The following is a 22,472-nucleotide window of genomic DNA, read 5'->3' on the forward strand; positions in this document are numbered from 1 at the left end:
CGTTAAGATACTGTGAGATCTGGTTATATGCAATGTGTCTAAAATTTTCAGCAGAAATGGGGTGTTAGAAATAGGTCTATAATTAGGGTGAGTCAGCGGGCAAAGATTAGGTTTCTTTAATAATGGAGTCATCCACGCACTTTTAAGGTCATGTGGGACATAGTTTTGATCAAAGGAGGAATTGATGAATTTAGTGAGGGCTGTGATGAGCAGGGGGAACATTCCTTGATAATTTAATTACAGCAGAGCAGGGATCACCCTTGCAACTGGTGGTTTTAAGTTGAGCATTGATTTTGGCTAGGTTTTGGCTAGGTTTGTTTCTGATACAGGGGAGAAGTTAAAGGTGTGAGCCTTTTCATCCTTTTTGGGTGACGCATGAGCCTTTGTTTCGGATTCTTCTTTGTTAAAGGACAGTTTTTTCTCTTCAATGGTCTCTGATTTTTTCCAATTTCTTGAGCATGGCGGACTGAATGTTTGTACACCAAGTCTCATTCTTGAGAATGTGATCTTGGTTAGGGCCCTTTGGCATTTCCTGTTCTTTAAAAATTTTAAATAGCTCTTTGCTATCGGATGTGGCATTTAATATTCTACAGTTCAGTTAATCCTTTTTTCGCTACAAGAATCGTTGTTTTATAAGTGAATGCTGCTTTTTTATAGTTATCCAAACTTGGCGGATCATGGGATTGTCGCCAGGCATAGAAAGATTACATTGATTTTGGCTTGAGCTCCATGAGAATGTCATTGAACCAGGGATTACTTTTGCGTTTCACCAGGCATTTATCCTTAAAAGGGGCTAGGGTCTCTGTGGCAGCTTTCAGAGATTTAACTAACGTGTCAGTGATGTCTTCAAGACTTTCAGTATTATGAATTTCTTCATTCAGAGACTTGGCCCATGTTGTAAGGTTCTCTACAGTCAGATTCGTATAGCTTCTGACTGGAGTAGATACCTTCATAACAGCCTGTTTTTTTGTAAAGAGGTTGATGCGGGTCTGAAAATAAATGCAGAAGTGGTCCGACCAAGGGCATGGTGAAACTTCTGTAGCTGATTAATTAAGGTTGTGGGTAGTGAGCCAGTCAAGGGTATGTCCCTTTATATGGGTGGGCTCTCTAATAAATTGTAGGAAGCCCAAGGATTCAAGAGCAGACTCCATAGCCCCTGCAGTAGCATCCATACAGCACCCCCTCCAAGCCCCCCCCCAAGGAGAGTCATTCCTGGTCATGGCCAGGGTGGGTGATTGCATTGATAGCAGGCTAACAGGCGAGGTGCATGGATGTTTTCAGCTGGTTCCCAAGTCCTATCCAGCACGCTGTTCCCCTTCCAATCTACAAGATAATGTAATAGTTTCCTAATGATTTGGGAGTCTAAGATGTCTCGGACCTCGTATTCTTTTCCCCCAGCTACTGTTTCTACTGGAGGGGGTTCGTGTATGGAGTTTCGTGTTCCTGGTTGCACAGGTTTTACTAAAGAAATGTGGAAAACAGGGTGTATTTTCAGAGACGTGGGCAGCCCTAACTTAATCGCCACAGGATTGATAACCAGACTTTATCCCCCACTTGATATGCGGGGGTGTCAATTCTTCACTTATCAGCAAAGCGCTTGTGAGCTGTGTTGGTGTCCTGTAAAGTTTTGGTAGCCTTCTGTAGGGTCTCTCGGATACTGGTGTGCAATGATGTCATAGGGGCGTTTCCAATGGTGTAGGTGGATCTAGGGCTCTGGTACGTGGATCCCTCCCATGTAAGAAAAAGAAAGGTGAGAAACCTGTGGAACTGTGGACACTGTTATTGTAAGCATATTCTGCTGCCCAGAGAAGGTTGGACCAGCTGTCTGCCTGTACAAACATGCACTGTAGGTATTGCTCTAGGGTCTGGTTGGTCCTTTCGGTTTGGCCGTTGGTCTGTGGGTGATGACTGGTGGATAGCCTGATTTCAATGTGGGCTTTGTCACAGCAACTCTTCCAAAACGTGGATACAAACAGGCTTCCTCGGTCAGAGATGATTACCGATGGGAAACAATGCAGTTGTACAATGCTTGTCAGGAATGTTTGTGCCAGGGTTCCTGCACTTGGTAATCCTTTCAGGGCGATGATATGTGCCATTTTTGTTAAGAGATCGAAAACTACCAGGATGGTATTATATCCATTACAGGGAGGAAACTCAGTGATAAAGTCCAAGGATATCGTGTGCCAAGGGGCAGGTGGTATGGATAATGGGCAGAGTAGCCCTTGCGGTTTAGTTTTAGGTGTCTTGTGTCTTGCGCACACGTCACAGGTCTTTACATATTGCACGACGACCTTTCGATATGTGGTGCAACTGGAAGTGTAACTGGATCTTTGCCATAGTTTTTGTGATTTCAGGGTTACCTGCTGTCAGTGTATCATGATAGGTGTGCAGGACCTTGTGCTGCATAGGGGAATCTGGTATATACAAATGTTTTCGATAGTAGGGTAAGCCGTTGTCTTCAGTTCATTGAGGATCCTGCGATACCCAAGCTTGCAATTGCTCTGGCTTCATGGATAGTCTGACTTCATCCTGTAACTTGTCTAATTGAGGTAGAGTAGAACTTGTCATCTCCAACAGTTTATTTTTGGGAATTATTGCAACTGGTTCTGGGGCTGCATATGCATCGTCCCCCTCTGCATCGCATCCAATGCGGTACAAAGCTTCAGCTTTACAGTTTTTCACCCCCAGAAGTAATGTTACTGTGCAATCATATTCTGTGAAGAACTGGGCCCACCTTAACCAAGTACTGTAGATTGCTATGGTCAGTGAACACTGTGATGGTATGACGTGCTCCCAGCAGGGGGTGTCACCACTCCTTGAATGCAGCTTTGATGGCCAGTAGCTCCTCATCTGTTATCGCATAATTCAGCTCGGCTTGAGAAAATCTATTAGACCAGAATGCCACTGGATGCAATTGATTGGTTTTGGGGTCTCGTTGGAACAGCATAGCACCCATTGCCACACTGGATGGGTCAGTTTCTACTAGAAACGGGAGCTCTGGATCCAGGTGCCTTATTACTGTTGCAGTGGTAAACTGCCTCTTAAGTTGGTTGAATGCTTGTTCAGCTTGTGCGGTCCATGTGAAGGTTTTGTTCTTTCTGAGCAGTGAGGTAATTGGATGTGCGATGTTAGAGAAGTCGGATATAAATCACGTGTAAAAATTGGCAAACCCCAGGAAACTCTGTACTGCTTTTACTGATGTAGGAGAGGGCCATTGCATAATTGCTTCCAACTTTTGATTGTCCATTTGGGTTCCTTGTGGGGTCAAGATAAAGCCCAAGAACTCCACCTTGGTCACATGAAAGGAACATTTCTCTTACTTTGCATACAACCGGTGTTGTCGTAATTGTTCCAGGACTGCCCTTACGTGTTGCACATGTTCTTCTAGAGTGTTTGAGTAAATCATGATGTCGTCTATGTATACCATAGCGCAGACGTCCAAGAGTTCTCGCAGGATGTCGTTCATAAAGAACTAGAAGGCTGCTGGCGCATTACACAGGCCCGAAGGGCATGACGGTGTACTCGAATATTCCAAACTTGGTGTGGAAGGCCGTCTTCCACTCATCACCTTCCTTCACGCACACCAAGTGTTATGCACCTCCGAGGTCTAATTTGGTGTATATTTTGGCATTCTTCCATTGGTCCAGTAGTACCCGAATCAACGGTAAAGGGTTCCGGTTCTTGATGGTAATTTTGTTGAGCCCTCTATAATCTATGCAGGTCCTGAGGTCCCCTTCTTTCTTGGGGACGAAGAAGAGAGCCGAGGAGGCTGGGGACTTTGAAGGTCGAATAAACCCATTCGCTAGGTATTGGTCCAAATAGTCACGCAAATGCTGATTTTCTTTCTCGGTGAGAGCATCGATGCTACTGCATGGGACCTGAGACCCCGATATTAAGTCTATCTGGAAGTCGTATGGTCTGTGCGGTGGTAAAACGTTGGCCTGCTCTTTCTGGAATACATCTTGATAGTCTTCATACACTGCATGCAACTGTCTGGTCAGGCCAAGCAGTTTTTCCTTCCCTTGATTCGAAACACTTGACGTTGGTGAATGCGCAACGAGGGGCGCAACCAGGTAACAGGTGTGAATGCATTCAACGGAGAAGACCATTGTGTGTGTTTGCCAGTTGGTGACCAGATTATGGCCACCTGCCCTATGGCATGCCTAATATGAGCTGGAACTGGGGTGCATTGATCAGGTCAAATACTATGCGTTCCCGGTGACCATCCTAACACAACAATTCAACCTCTTCAGTACACTGGGTTATGGGTCCAGACGACAATTGCAAACCATCAACCGAGACTATGTTGTCTACCTTCTCCATCTGTTGTATCGGTATGCCTATTCGTTGGCCCACCGCCAGGACCATGTCATTTCCTATTGGTCCACAGTCAACATATACTTCCATAGCGTGCATTCTCTGTGGTTGTTCTGGGTTGATGAGGATTACTGGTGCAGTGAGATGTGAGACCGTTGATGTCTTCTCCTTCCTCAACAAGCAGATCCCTACTCTTGTCGAGTCGCAGAGATTTCCGAAATCTTCTTTGGATCTAATGAGTCGACATTGACTGCTCCTAGAGGCTTTCTAGGTGACTTACTAGGACAGTCCTTCAAGAAGTAGCCTGCCTTGCCACAGTACAAGCAGAGTTGTTGTCGACGGTGTCCCTCCCTCTCCTCCTTGGTCAATGGCCCTCTAACACTACCAACTGCATGGGTTCCAGTGCAGTCTCCAAGGAGCGAGACAGCGCCTCACATGGGCGTACATACAAGGGCCACCCCTCCAAACGGGATTCATCAGTCTTCCTTTCCTGCAACCGATGATCTAGTTGCACCACCAGGTCTATGTATTCTGAAAGCATTCGGGCGGATTGACCACTTAAGATAGGAGGTCTTTGAGTTTGTTACACAGGCCTCGGTAGAACAGCATAGTTCTTTTCTCCTCAGGCCAATTCGTCTCAGCGACAAGTCGATTAAAGCTAGTAATGTACACCAACAAATCCTGCAAAACTTGCCAAAGGGTCAATAACTCCCCGTCCAAAGCCTACCCCTGGGTTCGGCATGCAAAGAGCTTATCCAGTCCACATTGGAATCCGGCTCAATTATATAGAATAGGGTCACCCAGGTTGACTAATGGCACTAACCAACTGGCTGCATGGCCACCCAAATAGGATAACACAAAGGCAACCTTGGTCTGATCAGTAGGGAAAGCCCCTGGTCGACACAATAAATGTAACCTGCACTGGTTCATGAAGATAGCATACCTCTGTGGATCCCCCAGAAACCGTTCAAGAGGAGCCAAGGGAACAGTGACAGGGGTAGTTACTTGGATTTGGGCCGGCCCTGTTACAGCACAATCTGATGAACCTGGCAAAGGGACCTGACCTGCTTGTGTCATGGTAAAGTTTTTTGCAAGGTCCTCTGTTCTCTCCCGGTTCACCACTAACTCTTTCCCCATGGCATTAGTCTTGGAGCAGGCTGCTTGAACCTCTGCCCGCAAATTCCTCAGAAGTGCAGCCAACTAATCTACTTCCGACTCCATGACACAGGGCTTATGAACGTGGGCTTAGTGTTCTGTAATGCTTTCTTCTTCTTTGTCCGGACTGTGTCGAAGCGTTGCCCCCACTGGATAAACTGGTTATTATGGATACCCAAACCACTCCTTCCCAACTGTCTCACTGAAGTGCGATAGCCAATGACCAGTGTAGTTCGTAGTGGCCTGGTAGGAGTCTCTGGTAAGGTGTGCAAGTGGGTCTGGATGGAGACCTAAGACAAGCAAGTTCATGGATCCAGTATGTGCTTCCCGGCTTTCCCCCCAGCTTCCCCTTATTTATCCCTTAGATATGCTGGCTGGCGCGCAGGCGGTTTGCTCACTGGGTTTAAAGGAAGATGAAAGCTGAAGGTGTCAAGTAAGCATCCGACTCCAGTTACTTCACTAGAGGTAGTGGCCCAGGTCGACTGCGGCACACGAGATGCTGAGGATGCTGAGGTAAGTATTAGTTCAGTGCTGCTTTGTGTCCTTCTAAGGTCCCGGCAACTTGCTGCGCGAAGCATGGCTTGTTTTGTATTGTTTGTTCTTGTCTGGTGGTGCAGAGCACATTAACAAGTCTCTTTCTCTACATGTGAGGAATGCGTAAAATGCCGTTCAGGATCGGGCAGCTGCACGAAGAATGATGGAAGCGGCAACTGAGCAGGTTTTCAGCTGTCTAACAGATTGCACAGGTAAGCGCGTTCTCAATGGGGAATTCGGGTAGGCGTTGTCTTAAACTTCCGACTCTTACTGCAGTTTCTCTGTTTCAGGAGCCGCAGTTGCTGCGGGATCCGAGCAGTGAAGATTCCAAGTAAGTATCAGATACAGAGGCTGCTACGGAGCTCGGTCAATAAAGTCTTCAAGTAAGTATGGATGCAGGGACGGACTCAGAGCACACATGAGTTTGGACGTGCATCGGTAAAATTAAAGTCTCTGTGCATGTGGAAACAGGAGTGGTAGCCTTACACTGCTCTCGCTGGTAGCAGAAGAAACGTTAAGCACATGGTTTTATAGTCCCGTGCTGCATCCTGTAACACTAGACCACCGGGGATTCCAAGCATTCGGGCCTGCTGGGGGCTATCTTGAGTTCCACAGCAGGTCCTGACTTGGTGGCCATGTTGGTGTGAGTCGCGGTAACTTTCTAATAAGCCATACTGCATGTCCAGTCCCTCCCCACACTACCATATGAGGGTGTGCCTTGTGTTCTCACTGGGTTCATGACAGAATCTTGTTTCACTGGGGGTAGATGCAGTAAAGGTCAATGCTTCACCCTTAATAGGCGTGAAATCATGAAGATTGATCTAAGTCAGTCGGCCTCTGAGTTTCACTGTAGTAGGGCTTAATTCCTCCACCTCGTAAGGTCTATTGAATCGAGGGGTATTCCAGGTACTGTGAGGGAGGCATGGTATCACATGTATGACACTGACACAAGAGATGCAATTTCAAAACTTTTATTAGATTTGTGGGTTTTGGAAAAACTCCTACTTTGCCCTATTGCTGTGATGGGAGTAGTCTCTACCATCAGATAATAAAGAAAACACAGTCCTAGTCAGTCTTTGTCAACTAAAATTGGCCTATACTAAGAAAACCTAATGCCTGCCCTATTGTTTATACAAGCAGTGTGTAAAGGGGAATATGTATGCAAAGAAAAATCAGTGTTATAACATAAAGGATAGAAAATAGCTGAGTCAGTTCTCCTCCCCGCGTTGGACAGCACAGAGTAAGGCGGCCCACGTACACAGGATGATTAGACTCAAGCTCATGTTCTCAAAACAAAGGCAGTTAAAAATGTGGATCGAGACCCGCCTGGCCCTCCACATTAAAGTCTCTTATTCCAACGTTCTAAAGGTTCTTTCACAGTTCAACAAAAAGTTCACATAGGTCTCCCTTCATCAGCTCGGACCTCTCAATCACAGGACTTGCAGGGGTTCCCTTCCCCAAGCTTAGTTCACATTCTTTAGGGGTTCCCTTCCCCTAATTTATCACACTTCCGGTCTCCCCCAGTCTGGCTCAGACCTTTTCCTGATGTCGACGACTTTTGAATGTGCAAGGTTTTTACTATAGACCTCTGCAGGACCACTTCGACTTTCCCTTCAGCTCAGACTCTTGTGTCATTTGCCCCAGTGTCTCTCGGTCTGAGTAGTTCAGTATCATAAGCACAAAAGTTCAACATTCACCTTTTCACCTCCCCTTTTGCCATGGCTAATCATGACCATTATGCATTTTAGAGTTCATTCACTTAGTTGCTTTGCAAGTAAAAACTTCACCTTTCGCAGGGACTTTCGAGTGGCCTACTTCCTTTTGTCGGACCACTCCACTAGTCTGTATCACTGGCTTGACAGTTATCGGTAATTTTAAGTTCCCCACGGACTGCTTTCCTTTGCGTCTCATCCATGCATGTGCAGCCTTCAATTGCGCGATATACTGTTGCAACTTCAATCTTTCTTTAACACGCACCAGCCTTTCATGTCGCTTGCCAACTCACCGGCTGTGTGCATTGTTTTCTTATCTTTGTGGTTTTAATTCACGAGTCAAGGTTAACACCACAGGCTTGTCTTCACCTCCCCAACTCTGTCGTTTACCCGGGAGGGTCGCTGGAGCCCTTGAAACACAATGCAGTCTTATTGTCTGGAATTTGGCCTTCTCTGTGTATCTTTCACGGCTCTTCGAAGGCAACAACCTCCTGCAGGGATTTCCTGGGTTTCTCAACCCTTTGCTCTGGTCCCTCTGTCGGTGACTCTGCTCCAGTAGGTTCTCCTTCGCCCCAGAAGTTCTGCTCCTTCTCATGTTCCACCTTCCTCAGAGTGTGTCTCTATGTTCCGCCTTTTATCCGTGTGGGAAGAGCTAATGGGTATTAGATGTATGTGATTAAAGTCAAGTGCCTGACTTTGCCTGACCCGATTAGCGGGGCATGTCCAATGAGATATGTAAGAGTTAGCCTCTTGTTAGAGGTATCCTGCATGTGAGTCAGTACAGTGTTTTACTAGCATATGGTTACTAGGGTTATGTTATTGCCATAGTGTTCTGTTATTGTTATGTTGCTCTGATCTGCTGTGGTGAAATGTGGAGTCTCCACCTAAGACTCCACATTCCACTGCTGGTCAGTTGAGAAGTCTTTCCCCTGGTTGGGGGTCGTTATTGGACTTAACTCAATAAAGAGTTATTTTCTGCTGCCTGTCTTGTGTGGGCTCAATTATTCAGACACAACACCTCTTTACTATCCATCGCCCTCTACCTCAGCCCAGTGTTTGTACAGAAGGGGTCAGAGTTGGAACATTGGCGAATCCTATAAAATAGGATGGGGCATGGGTACGGGAAAGGGGGAATACTGCATCTCACCATCGGTTGTCTCACCCCCACTCCCTGAAGACCCCTCACCCAGGTGATCCTCCCGCACTGGTCCACCCCCAGGGTCTGGATCCAAAGGCAATGGCTGTCCCTGGCCACCTGAGAGAGACATTCCCAGGGACTAGTTCGTGAGACACCCTTTGGTTTCTCACAGTATGCATACATTTTCTCACTAGCACCTGGTCCCCTGGGTACAGTACTGGCAATTTTAATGAGTCTTCCGAACTAATAGGCACATTTTCTGTTTTTTTTCACTTTTGACTCCTCCTGTTGATATTTGATCTGTTGAGAAGAAAAGAATTACTTGAAGTCATCGTTTTCAAATAATCATGCATCTCATCACCTAATGTCTTCGCTACACTGTGGGCATCTGTATTTGCCCTTTTTGGGGGGGTGAGAGGAATTCTCATACAGCATCCAGTCACCAACTCATGGGGTGCTAAATGCTGATCTGAACCAGGTTGATTGGACAATGCATACAATGCAAGGGGTAGGCAATGCAGCCATCCCCTTTTTAATGTTATTTAAGCTTTGCTATTCTCTCTTTTAAAAGGCTGTTTAATTACACATGTATCCCATTGGCTTGCGGGTGATAGGCCGAAGCAAACCTATGCTTGATGCCTAAAAGTGAAACTATATTTTCAAAGAGTTCATTCACAAAGTGCGGCCCATTGTCAGATCACTAAACTTTGCACACCTCCCATCTTGGAACTACTTAGCGTACTAGAAACTTTGCAGTGCATGCAGCATCAGGATGCATGCACGGATCTCCTTCAATCCATCTAGAAAAGGACATGCTTCAATTAACATGTATTGATAACCATTACATGTTTGCAACATATCCACATAAATTATATGCAGATATTGGGCCTTATTACGACCCAGGCGGTAAGTTACCGCATGGGTCGTACCTTTACCACCATGGCGTAAACTACGTTTACGCCATGGTGGTTGGCGGACTTACCGCCCCATTCCGAGGTTGGCGGGGCGGTAAGTCCCCAATCCCCATTTACCCTTCCCCATTCCCATTTTTGCCCCATAGGGCATAATGGGAGTGGGGAAGGCGTTAATTACGCCACCGTAAATTACGGTGGCGTAATTAACATCAAGGTCCCTTAGCGCCATGGATTTTAACACCTGCTAAAAGCAGGTGTTAAAACCTCCATGGCGCTAAGGGACCTCGGAATCAGGCGGTAAGGGTCGGCGCTGTTTACGCCGCCGTAAACCCCTTACCGCCTGAGTCGTAATGAGGCCCATTGGAAGGAGCCATTAGGTCTAGGGATTACTCCTCTCACCGTTCCCAAGATGTGTCTTGCCGTACATTTCTGGCATACAATACAGTTTACAATGAACTGTGCCACATGTTCACTAAGGTTCAGTATAAACCTGTCTTCTGTTATTGTAGCAGCTAGACTCTATCATGTCACATGCGCTGGATAATGGAGCTACTCCATTACTACTCTCAACAATGCTAGAGGCATAACTGGCTTTCCTGTTCTGACCTGCCTCCAAATTGCCTCACTAGGGGAGAGCTCCTTTTCTTCTTGCGGTGCTCATCCTTATACCTCAAAAAACTGTACAAAGGACGTCATATTAAACCCTTCTTTAACCAACATACATCGACCTGCCGCTTTCTTTATATCTTTTGTCTCATTTTCAAATATGGTTGAATAATATGTGGCACGTTCCTAATCTGCGGCTTAGTTCCCACAAGTGATTAAATCTGTTCTTTTTAAATGTGCTACACATTTCACGGTGGCTATGGTTTCTGGAAAATGTAAGGCATCAATGAGCTTGTCTAATGGCCCAGCATGTTGCACTGGAATGCCGTCTGCGTGCAGGAAACCCCTCCTTTTCCAATGTGACAGGCCTGCATGTACGGTTGACGTCACATAGGTGGAGTCATAGTACACTGTCACTTCCTCATCCTCAAAACTTCATAGCGCATCAATGAGCACGGCTAATTCTGCAGCCTGCACTGAATAGGTTGATGGCAATCTTCTACTTGTCAATATTTCAAAGGTACCCCTTCTGGTAATCTTTACTACTGATGATCCTGGATGTCTCACCCCGTTTTTTGGTCTATTCTAGATGAACCATCAATGAAAACCACTTCCTCCCTTCCTAGAACATTCTCTCTAACATGGGGAATATCATTTTAACATTCAGTGTATGTAACATTCATGTACTTCGTCATCTTCTCTCACTGGTTCGGCTATGAACATTGTTGGATTCACTGTGCTACCCCTGGCAATTTTGATTGCAGGCTTTGAGATAATTACCTCGTAACCTGATGCTTTTTGAGTAGTCAATGTACTTTTGGGTTTTTCTAAAATTGCAAATAATGCATGCTCTACAAATAGAGTTACGGAACACCCCATAGTTATACTCGAAGCCTTTTCTATGGCAAATGCAGCAGCTGCCAAAGACTCTTCACAGGTTTAGTATCCTTTCATAACTGGATCTAAAATCCCACTGTAATAAGCTAATGGTTTATGACCATGTCCTAATGTCATCTTCTGTGTAAGGACTGCTGTCAAGAGTTCTCCATTTGAATGGGAAAATAAATGAAATTCTTCACTATAATTTGGAATCCCTAATATAGAAGCTGTACTAATTGTGTTTTTTTAATTTATGAAATCCTTCATTTATGTTTTCCACCTCTGCTTCTTTAAGCACTTATAAAAGTTATTGAATATATGTACGGTAGTCAATAATAATTGCATAAACCTAAAAATGTCTACATTTGTCTCACCGTTTTTGGTAGGACAGATCTCATAATGGCGTCTGCTCTTTCAGGTGTCACTTTTCTTCCATCACGCAAGATTAACTGTCCGATGTATAATACTTCTTCTTGACAATATTGTAATTTTTCTTTGTCTACTTTATACCCTTTCTCTGCGAGTATCGTCATGAGTCTGACAGAGACTCCTCTACATTTCTCTTCTGTCTCAATGCACACTAAAATGTCATCCACATATTTAATTAAGGCGCTTTCAAGCTGAACATTTCCCAAGTCCATCTAAAGGACTCTTTTAAAACTCAAAGGAGATTCATAGTACCCCTTGGGCATAAGGAAAGTCAAATGCTGTGAGTCTTCATGTAGGAGAATTGAGACAAACTCATTTTTCAAATTGATAATAGTAAAATACCTAGCTTCTGATGTAATATTGTTCAATATTGTCACAGGGTTTGGAACTAAAGGAAACTCTGGTTCGACTATATTGTTTATGAGGCAAAGATCCTGTACAAACCTGCACGACTCCCCCCATTGATTTTTTGACAGGGTACACAGCTGTGTTGCATGGAGAATCTGAGGGTACTAGAATGCCTTATTTCATTAGGGTGGATATAGTTTCGAACATCCCCTCATACGCTTCTCAGGACATCAGGTACTGTTTTGAACGTGGCAAAATAGCTCCTGGTTTAATCTTTATTTTCACTGCTCCCACTCCTTTCAATAAGCCCATGTCATATGGACTTGTGTCCATAACATACTTGGCACTTTTTCTAAGTCTTCCTGAAAAAAGTGCGGTTTCTTTTTCACCAACGCCATTCTCTGTGGTACCTCTATGTTCTCAACTTTAATTCTATAAGTGAGACTTATAAAGAATACAAACTCATCATCTGAATATTCATCCCTAAACAGTTCCTCATCTGTCAAGTATGTTAGTCTATATCCTTGATTGGGGGCTATCACTGTTCTCCATCCCCCTCCCTCATCATCTGTCCCATGAAGCATCACCCTTTGTTCTCTTAACACTGCTGCTTCTAATTCCAAAAGAATAACTTGCCCTTCCTCATCATACATAGAAAGTTCTTGCCCGAACAAAAATGAATCGGGTATCCTTAATAATTTACTTCAGAATTTAGATAACCATGAGAATAAAACAGTCACTCCATATAAAAATACCTCCTCGTCTAGAGGGACGCCCATAACGCTTTCTTTCCTGTAAAGGCTATTAAAAATTCCCTCACATTCATATAATTTATCACCGGGGTTGAACACACTATGCCTAAGATATTGTCATTTTAAACTTTGATATGAAATCACAACCTAGTATGTTTACCGGTGTCTGTTTAGAGTATAGCAATGGCATAGACATGCCATGCTCCCCTATAGAAATGGGTAATTCATATGTATAATGGAACTACATTAATCGGCCCAGAAAATCCCTGCACATTCATGGGAATGCCTGACATTGGATATTTTCCCTCACAGTCACAGGAACGAGTTGCTCCAGTGTCTACAAGAAATAAAAATGTCTTGCCTCCTATCGCCACCTTGACCCTTAGTTCCTCTTGGGGGTCTGGTGTTACAGATAGTACTGAACACATCAGGTTGTCCTGTGGGCTGTCCTATTGTGGGGATACATTAATTCCTGTGCCTGTGAAAGGATTCCCTCTCCCCACAGTCACACTCCCTAATTTAAATTTTACTACTTCTGTAGCTCCCTGTCCATTTGCCATTGCGATGCGCCTAGCTGTTGCGTTGGGATGTATTGTATTTGTTTAGTGGGTGCCTGTTGCATTTGCATAGGTGTTTGCTATTGCTGCCCCTGTAATGACTGTATCTGCATTGGAATTGCTGGCAATTGTGTCTGTACTGGTACTTGCTGGAAATGCTGTGGTTGTGGTGCACATGCCTGATTTTGCGTGTGATCTTGGGCATAATGTCCTCGTGAGTCTGTATTGTATCTAGGAGCATATCCCATCCCCTCTCTTGGAGATTGCCAATTCTGTTGTTGCATGCCTCCTTGCTTCTACATGCTCTAGCCACATGTCCTATTTTTCCACAATTCCAACATATTAATGGCTGTCTGCCATTAGACCCTCCCCTTACTTGAGGGTTTTGAAATCCTCCTTAAGGCCCATTCCCTCTGCCTCCTGGCATATAATTATACCCATTCTGGTCTTGGGCATTGACTAAATTATTTTGCTGTGGGAACTGTACTAGCGTGGTGCTTCCTTCATTACTTGTCAACACTGCTCCCTCTATGGCGAACTATGATCATTTCTTCTTGCTTTCTACCCTCAGCTTTCTCCTTGTCTTTTTCTTTTAGCATTTTGCGATAACGCACGATTGCCAATTGTATCTCTGGACATGGCTTTACTTCCATTCCCACCTGTTTCTTTAACTGCCTTTATACTAGCTCTTTCAGTCCTTGGGCCTCATTACGACCCGGGCGGTAAGTGAACAGGGATGCCGGTAAAGGATTACCGGCATCGCTTACCGCTCCGGCCGATTATGACACGATTATCCGCTATTAGCGGCACCGTAATTAACGGTGCCGTTAATAGCGCCAGGAGCGCGGGCATGCGACCAACCATGCCGCAAATACCGGCATGGCGCAAACAGGGGAACATCACAAGTCAGGCGGACATGCAAACAACGCCCTACTGAAGCCCGAAAAGTACCTTACCAGCATGGAGCTAATTCCGGCATCGCGGACCACCTGTAAACGGCCATGTGCAGTGTTCCCAACTGCCACAGGTGCACACAATCAGCACAGGTGGAGGCAATACAGATTGGGCCAGCACAAAAGGAGCACACCCCACCCCTTTCCACACCCAGTCACACTCCACAATGATTCCAATACTACTAGCAATGCTGCGGCTGGAGGATATGATTGCTGTGGAACTGCTGCAACAACAACAACAACAACAACAACAACAACAACAACAACAACAACTGGCAGCACAGAGGAGACGCAGGAGGAGAAGGAGGGCGAGGCAGGGCCAGCATGCCCCACCAGTGCAGCCAGTGCCACCATGCAGGCAGCCCCCAATCCCTCGCATCTGAGCCAGTCCATTCAACCTAACCCCTGAGCAGATCCACGCCCTGTACCGTCTGGACCGGGACACCATCACCACCATTGTGGATATGATACATGACGACATTGTCAGCCTGATTGAATCATGCACCACCATCCCACCCCTACTGAAGGTAGTGTCTGTGCTCCACTTCCTGGCCACAGGCACCTACCAGCACACAGTGGGGCACATGCATGGCATATCACAACCATTATTCTCACGTACGCTGAACCAAGTGCTTGATGCCCTCCTGAAGCACACAGGTGACCACATTTACTTACCACGGTCTGCCCGGGAGATCTCAAACACCAAAGTTGGTTTCCATTCACTGGCCGGCATCCATGGTTGCATTGGCACCATCGACTGCACCCATGTGGAATTGGTGGTCCCACATGCCATGGAGGTAGCGTACCGCAACCGTAAGCTATACCGCTCAATCAACGTGCAAATGGTATGTGACTCAAACAAGATCATCACACATTGCTGTGCCCGATACCCCGGATCAACCCATGATTCAATGGTCCTGCGGAACTCCACGATACCACGCTACATGGAGCGACATGCAGGGCAGAGATCCTAGCTTCTCGGTGAGTCGCATGTTAGGCCCATGGAAATGTGATGTGGGTAGGTGTTGGGGTAGAGATGCATACTTCACCTGGCTGAGATGGGGGGGTAGAGATGCATACTTCACCTGGCTGAGATGGGGGGGCGTAGAGATGCATACTTCACCTGGCTGAGATGGGGGGGTAGAGATGCATACTTCACCTGGCTGAGATGGGGGGGGGTAGAGATACATACTTCACCTGGCTGAGATGGGGTGGGGGTAGAGATGCATACTTCACCTGGCTGAGATGGGGGGGGGTAGAGATGTATACTTCACCTGGCTGCGAGTGCCTGAGAGAATGGACCATGCTCATACCCCAAAGCAGCCCAGACTGGACCTGACACCTAACCACATAATGAAAGATGAAAGCTGCCCTAACATGTAAATGATGCAGTGTTACGACCATTCCATAGCCATCTACATGTGCACTGTACCTAATCAGACCGTAACCTGCTCAACACAATGCAGCTACAAGCAACTACTATGGCCAATACACAGCACCAAATACCATCAACTGAAAGGACAGTCCCCCATTACTGCGTATATAGGAGTCACATGAGGCCCAAATACATTAATGAACCACTACACTGACACAGAGGTCCAACAAAAGTGCATTACACCATTTGTTTGCCATAGTGACATCATCATGAGGCTGACATCAACGGTGCCAGGATGAAAGCATACAAATTACTGCACTCAGCCAGATCATGGAAACAACCGGCGTGGACTAACACAGTGCATGAGCACTTACAAGGAACTGGACCCCCCTATGCCCACTAGTCAATGGCACGCACACCAGTCCATAAGAGGAATACACACATAGCAGTCACATCGTGTGTCTCCATTCATGCATGGGAATGTGCTTGCAATCAGGAAATCAATGCATGCTATGGTGTCATTGATCAAGGTCACATATGATGTGATGACTTACACTTATACATTGTTGCCCACATGCAGGTGATGCAGGCTATCCCTTGAGGAGGTGGCTCCTTACCCCAGTCCGGAACCCACAGAACAGGCACGAGGAGGACTACAATCGTGCACATACACGTACCCGTGTGGTGATTGAGCAGACATTTGGCCTCTTGAAGGCACGGTTTCGCTGCCTCAGCAGGTCTGGTGGGGCACTCCTGTACCACCACGAGAAGGTGGCCAAGATCGTCATGGCATGTGTCATGCTACACAATATGTGCATCAGACGGAATGTGACCCTGCCCCCTGATGCAGAACTGCAACCACCTGACGATGAGGATGAGGAGGGTGGGGATGGGGCAGCACCTCAGGGAGGCAGCGAAGTACAGGAGGGACGTGGCATGCGTCAGACTCTGATCAACCAATGTTTCTAGCACACATGGACGTGGAGTGTGACATGGATGTGGCATTCGGGGCATTGGGTGTGTCAGGGACATGGACACTGTAGACTGTTCACCAATAAAGCACACGTACGCAATAAGCAATGTCCACACATGTGAATCATGAGTCACCAAAATGTGTATTAAAGAACCATAACAAAGTGAACAAGCCCTCCACCCCACACACCCTCTCCCCCCTCAACTCCCCCACACACCCTCTACCCCTTCCCCCCTCAACTCCACCACACACCCTCTCCCCCTCCCCCCTCAACTTCCCCACACACCCTCTCCCCACTCCCCCCTTGACTTCCCAAAACATGGTGTGCAGTAGTGCGCACCAGTAGTCCACATGGCACCAGTATGCATGGCTGTTCCTATTGCCCTCCCCCTCTTCCAGCACCAGGTGCCCCCTGTCTAATCTGCGCAGGTTCCTGCTAGACTGACGCACAGGGCTGGTCCTAGTAGAGCTGGCATTTGATGATGGTTCAGATTATCCTGGGACCTGCGGTGGATGCATGTCCCGCATTGCTGCCACCATTTCCGAGAGGATGTGGCGCACTGCTGCAAGTTCCACGCAAATGTCCTTTGAGGTGGACTCGATGGCTGTTTTTATGGATGCAGCACAATCCCTGATGTCATCCCTTGCACAGGTACATTCAGTAATATGCTGCGTCAACAGCCCTGTGAGTTCCTCCTGGCGCCTCTGTATTGCCATGATCCCCTCTTGGGTGGTTGTCACTGGGGTGGAAGTGTGAGGCGTTTCCACCATGATTTGGTCATCAGGCACAGTTGGCGTGGGGCTGAAACTTGCCGGCCATGAATCTCCAGGTGACAGCCCGTGCATGCTGCAGTCCACCATGCTGCATGGGGATGGGTGTGGTGAGTGGAGGGGGCCTGTGGCGGGTGTTGCGCTATGCAGCTGTACGTCGCTCTCATCGTCCGATATGACTGCTGTGACAGCTGTCTCACCGACTGTGCTGCTGGCAGCCGATGATGTGCCCTCTGCCAATGCCTCCTGGGTGATGGTGGCTGGTGTGGGTGTTGTTGTGGGGGCCGTGGTGCACATTTGTGCTGTGGCCTCTGTGGTTTTCATGGCCTTCCGAGGTGGTGCAGGTTGGTCTCTGCCCCTTGAGGTTGAGGGGCGGTGTTCACCCTCTTCGGCCCTGGCCTTCTTCTGTGGTGTGGCACCGGTGTCCTCATCACCGCTGTCAGAATGTGTGCCTGTGGGGAACGAAAGGAGGGAGAGGGTTAGTGATAGATCTACGGGCATCGGGCATGCATTGGGGTGGATGCATTGATATGGAATGGTAGATGATTAACATTGGGGGGAGTGACATACGGGTTGCCTCACTCTTGGGTGGGTGATGCATGGAGGCGTCTGGGTTGCAACACATGTGGGGTGCATTATGCATGTGGACAAGGTGATGCTCTGCACTGCCTGTAGGCAGTCTTGTACTTATGTGTCTGGCGGACCCTGCTCTACATCATTGTTCAGGTGGATATCATCGTGGTGGTATTAGCATTGTTTAATTTGAGACACCTACCTGCATCGGCTGATGACGGGGCTCCTCGCTCCATGTCCCCGACTCCCTCTATTGCCTCGGTGCCTATGGTGGTGACGCATATCTCCTCCCATGGTTGTAGTTTTATGGGCGACTCCGCACCTCCGCCTGTCGCCATCCCAAGGTTGCGGTTGGTGGAGAGTATACTTTGCACACGTAGACGTAGGTCATCCCAGGGCTTACGGCATTGTTTGGGTGTGCGGGGTGTGGTGCCAACGGCACTGACTCTCTGGGCGACCTCTGCCCAAATCTGCTTTTTACGCTGCAGTGCTGGACGGGACATGTCGTTTGAGAACACCACATCTGCATGTCCCTGCATTGTCTCCGCTAACATGGTGAGCTCCTCTCTGGAGAAGCGCTCTTTGCACAGGCGATCTCCGGTTTTTTTCACTGCTTTTGGCATCCTAAATTGCAACAGGTAGTGGTGGAGGTGTGTTGGAGTTCTCGGGGTCAGATGGCTCCTGGTTGTGGTGGATGGCAATGGATTGTGTTTTTAAAGATGGCCGCCGTGCTCTTTCCCGTTCCTGTGCGGTGACGCTGCTTCCGGTTCCGCGTATTTACGGTCATCTCTAATAGCGGTTACCGCTATAAGAGGTGACCGCTAATGCCGATGGCTTGGATGCCAGAGGAGCTATTTCCACTACAGACGGTGCCGGAAAGGGGCATTTTTCTGACTTTTACGGCATGGTGGTGAGGTCATTACCGGCATGGCACAAAGCTCGTGCCCGCGAACTCGTAATGGGCCGCTTCTAGCGGTCTATTGCCAGCACGGACCCAGTAATTGCGCCATGCTGGTAATGACCGGTACTTACCGCCCGGGTCGTAACGAGGCCCCTTGACATAATATGTGATAAAATAAGGCTACCGTTTTAATCCCATGGTTCATGAGTCTCCGTACTCCATCTTTCCTGAATATCCTGAATAAAAGCAATGCGGTCTTTATCCTCCCTCATCTTCCTAGTCATTATCGCCTGACGCATCTGGATATTGTACTCTAAGCGCTCACCATATGTCTTCTCTACAATTATTCAATGGCGCTCTATTGTACATTGGGCCTCATTATAAGTTTGGAGGTAGCCATGCCCTTAATAAGTGCATGGTTACCCCCAAACTCGGGTCCGGGTCCCGCAAAAGGGGATTTACTGCGCCATTCTGACCTTGGAGGGCCCCGTAATTCCCTTTCGCGGGACTCGGACCTGGTACGTCCCAATTCCCATTTGAGCCCCTATAGGGCTCAATGGGAATGGGGAGGATGGTAGCAGCTGTACCATTCATAACGGTACAGTTGCTACCATCCTGGTCTGCTCGCGGGTGCCGCTCTGCATGCCTGGGCTGACCAGGCGTGCAGAGCAGCCCCCGCGAGCAAATTCGTAATGTTGCAGCATGGCAACATCGGCACCGGTAGCACTACCGGCGCCATTGGTGCCTTACCGCAACATTCGTAATGAGGCCTATTGTGTTTTGCGCAGTTACTTCTTTCCCCCAGGATAGCTGATAATAGGTCTTTTATATTGCGTATAGCTAACGCAATTTCTGAAATGCTTTTTTCTAATTCTTTGATCCATTTTTCCACACCGCAAGTTAAACTCGGCAGTGTGCACTTTACATTTCCCTTATCCATCTGGGGCCATGGTATATTTTGTGGTCAACCCCCTCATTTCTCTAGTAGACGAAAATGTGAAAACCCTGGTCCTTGGAATCATACCTAGCCACACTTCTTGTTCTCCAAGCAGCATTATCATCACCTGCTTGTTTTCTTCCTGGCGGTGCCCTTAGTCTGCTCACATAAGGCGGGGATACATCCCCTGTCCTGGGTGATCATAGTGTGGTTGTTCAGTATAGGGTATTGTTTCTGATGTTCTTCCTATAGGGTCCTCTAAATATGACAATTTGACCCCTTTATCTACACTTGATTCTCTTGAAAATCCATATGCAACCTCTTTTCGCATCCTCCCATTTTGTTTCCATTCTTCATCTGACATTATTACGCCTCAACTCGTATGACTATTGTCCTCTTCCGTGTCATCAAGATCTAACCTACTTAAAGATAATGTTCTATGATTGTCTATTCTGATGTCATCTAAGCTTCCTCCTATTTCTTTAAAAGAGGCTCCTTGTTCACCCTCTCAAATTCTATATCCTTCCTTATCCCTCATTTGTCTCTATCATTTCCCCATCCTTGCCCCTATGGTCTCTGGGTCTTCTTCTCTCCATGTTGGTATGTCTACTAATCCTCCCAAACCTCCACGGGATGGTTGTGACCCTCTCTCCTCTTCGGTTCACTCTTGCGTTTCTATGGGTATCATGCCTCTATGGCGTGAATATTCAATCTCATCATCTTTAAATCCCCTACTTCTATTCATTTCTTACTCTCTTCTCATTTCCCTTACTTCCTCTTCCTCTCGCCTTCTTTGCAACCTATGTACTTTCAATCTTTGGGCTTCTGCTGCTTCTCGTTTCTCTTCTAGTCTCTCTTGTTCTCTTTTTGCCTCATGCTTTCTTTGTTCTTCCCTTTCCTTACATTCCTTATCTCACTCTTCTCTTTCCTCCCTTTCTCAAACTCCATCAATACCTTTATCATCTAGTTTAAGCAATATTTGTCCTCCCATCTATTTGTTCTGTACTATTGTCATACCTTTAATTGTATTTTTATTCTTTTTTATTTCTCTACCTCTTCCTCTATCTCTATCTGTTTATTCTGTCTATCCTTTTTCTCATCACACTGTTTATTTTCATTGTGTGTCTGTACATATTTGCATTCTCTGCTTTTACTCTCTTTCTCTGTCTCTTCACTAGTATAGCAAAACAAAGGAGGTGATGGTTGGAAGGTTTGGAATTAATCCTAACCTCTGGCATTGCTCTGGGCAACCCTCCAGACTATCGCTCTTCACCTGCCAAGCCATCACAAAAGTGAAGGTGAGCCCGCATGTGTAATATTGTGCTCACACTTGGAGTTTTGTATTTTTCACTATGTGCGCTAAATGAATGTGCGTTTATAAAAGAAAAGAGGCTTTCCTTTTGATGGCGATACTTGCAGATGCCGAGACTAGCATGAGTTGTTGAGAATGTCCATATAGGGATAGTAATTGTAAATTAGACAGAGGCCTGTTTAACCTGACAAGAGCTTGTTTTGCAGAAGGATTGTGCTTGGTCCATGTGTGTCGAAATGAGCTGAGTCTAACTGAAACTGTCTGCAGGATGCGGGTGGGGGGAAGGAATGAGTAAGCACAGCCTCGTGCACAGAGATAAGGACACAGAGGGGCACGAGAGAGCGCGAATAACAGATAACAGGAAACCACAATAGCAGATGTTGAACTGTTGACCGTTGATGCAAAGTCATGACTGGGAGGAACCGCCTTGTGGTGGACATAATCTATGTGCAGCAATGTATGACAATGTAAAACAGATGGGTATAAAAGGACCACGATGTGCAGGGGAAAGGGCGGCACTTTGACGACTTGCTTTGCGAGACGGTTGAACTTGTGGCCCATTCGCGAATGCTTGTGTGTTAATAAAGCAATGTTTACTCAACTCTTTTCTGTTTGAGTTTTTATAGGGTCCCTCTTGTACTGGTTATGGTGACGGCGAGAAATCGCACCCACAATTTTGGTGTCAGAAGTGGGACGCGAAGGAGCGACAGTCCGTCACTGGGTGAGGAACGCCGCGGCGGAACCGGAGAAGGAATTGATCACGGGGCCCCAACAACTGAATCCGCACCTTTGATTGCAACCAATGCGTCATCCTTGTTTTTCCGGCTCCGTTGGCGGTGGAACAGCAGGCTGTCGCCCTTCGGGTCCGGAACACTCTGGCGGGACCCTTAAGATAAGTGGTATGGACGGATGCATGATGGAATAAGGAAATAATGATTCAGGGTTTGTGAAGAGGACGGTGGTAAGTCCGTCTATGAAGAAGTAATGTTGAAATGATGATATGATATGTTAGATACGCCAGGAGGATGTATTATTATTGTTAGCCAATAGGTGCATATTTGGGAAAGGTGAGTGTTTTAGGCAATTGCGGTATACCGCCAAGATGGGTCAAACGGCTTCCCACAAGGGAGGTATAGGCAAGAGACACTATGCCCCCCTTGGAGGAACCCCTGCATTTGATATGTTGATTAAACATGGATTGAACTCGACATTGTTTTTAAGGGAGTGGTCTGAATATACAAAAGATTCGATTGAACATAATTGGCCAGATACCGGGTCCTTTGACATAGACCGCATATCCAAAATAGAAATAGAGTTAGTAAAAAGACGGGTTAGA

The sequence above is a fragment of the Ambystoma mexicanum genome, chromosome 2p (assembly GCF_040938575.1).
Source record: "Ambystoma mexicanum isolate Mex_15411 chromosome 2p, UKY_AmexF1_1, whole genome shotgun sequence".
In the NCBI taxonomy this organism is placed as follows: Eukaryota; Metazoa; Chordata; class Amphibia; order Caudata; family Ambystomatidae; genus Ambystoma; species Ambystoma mexicanum.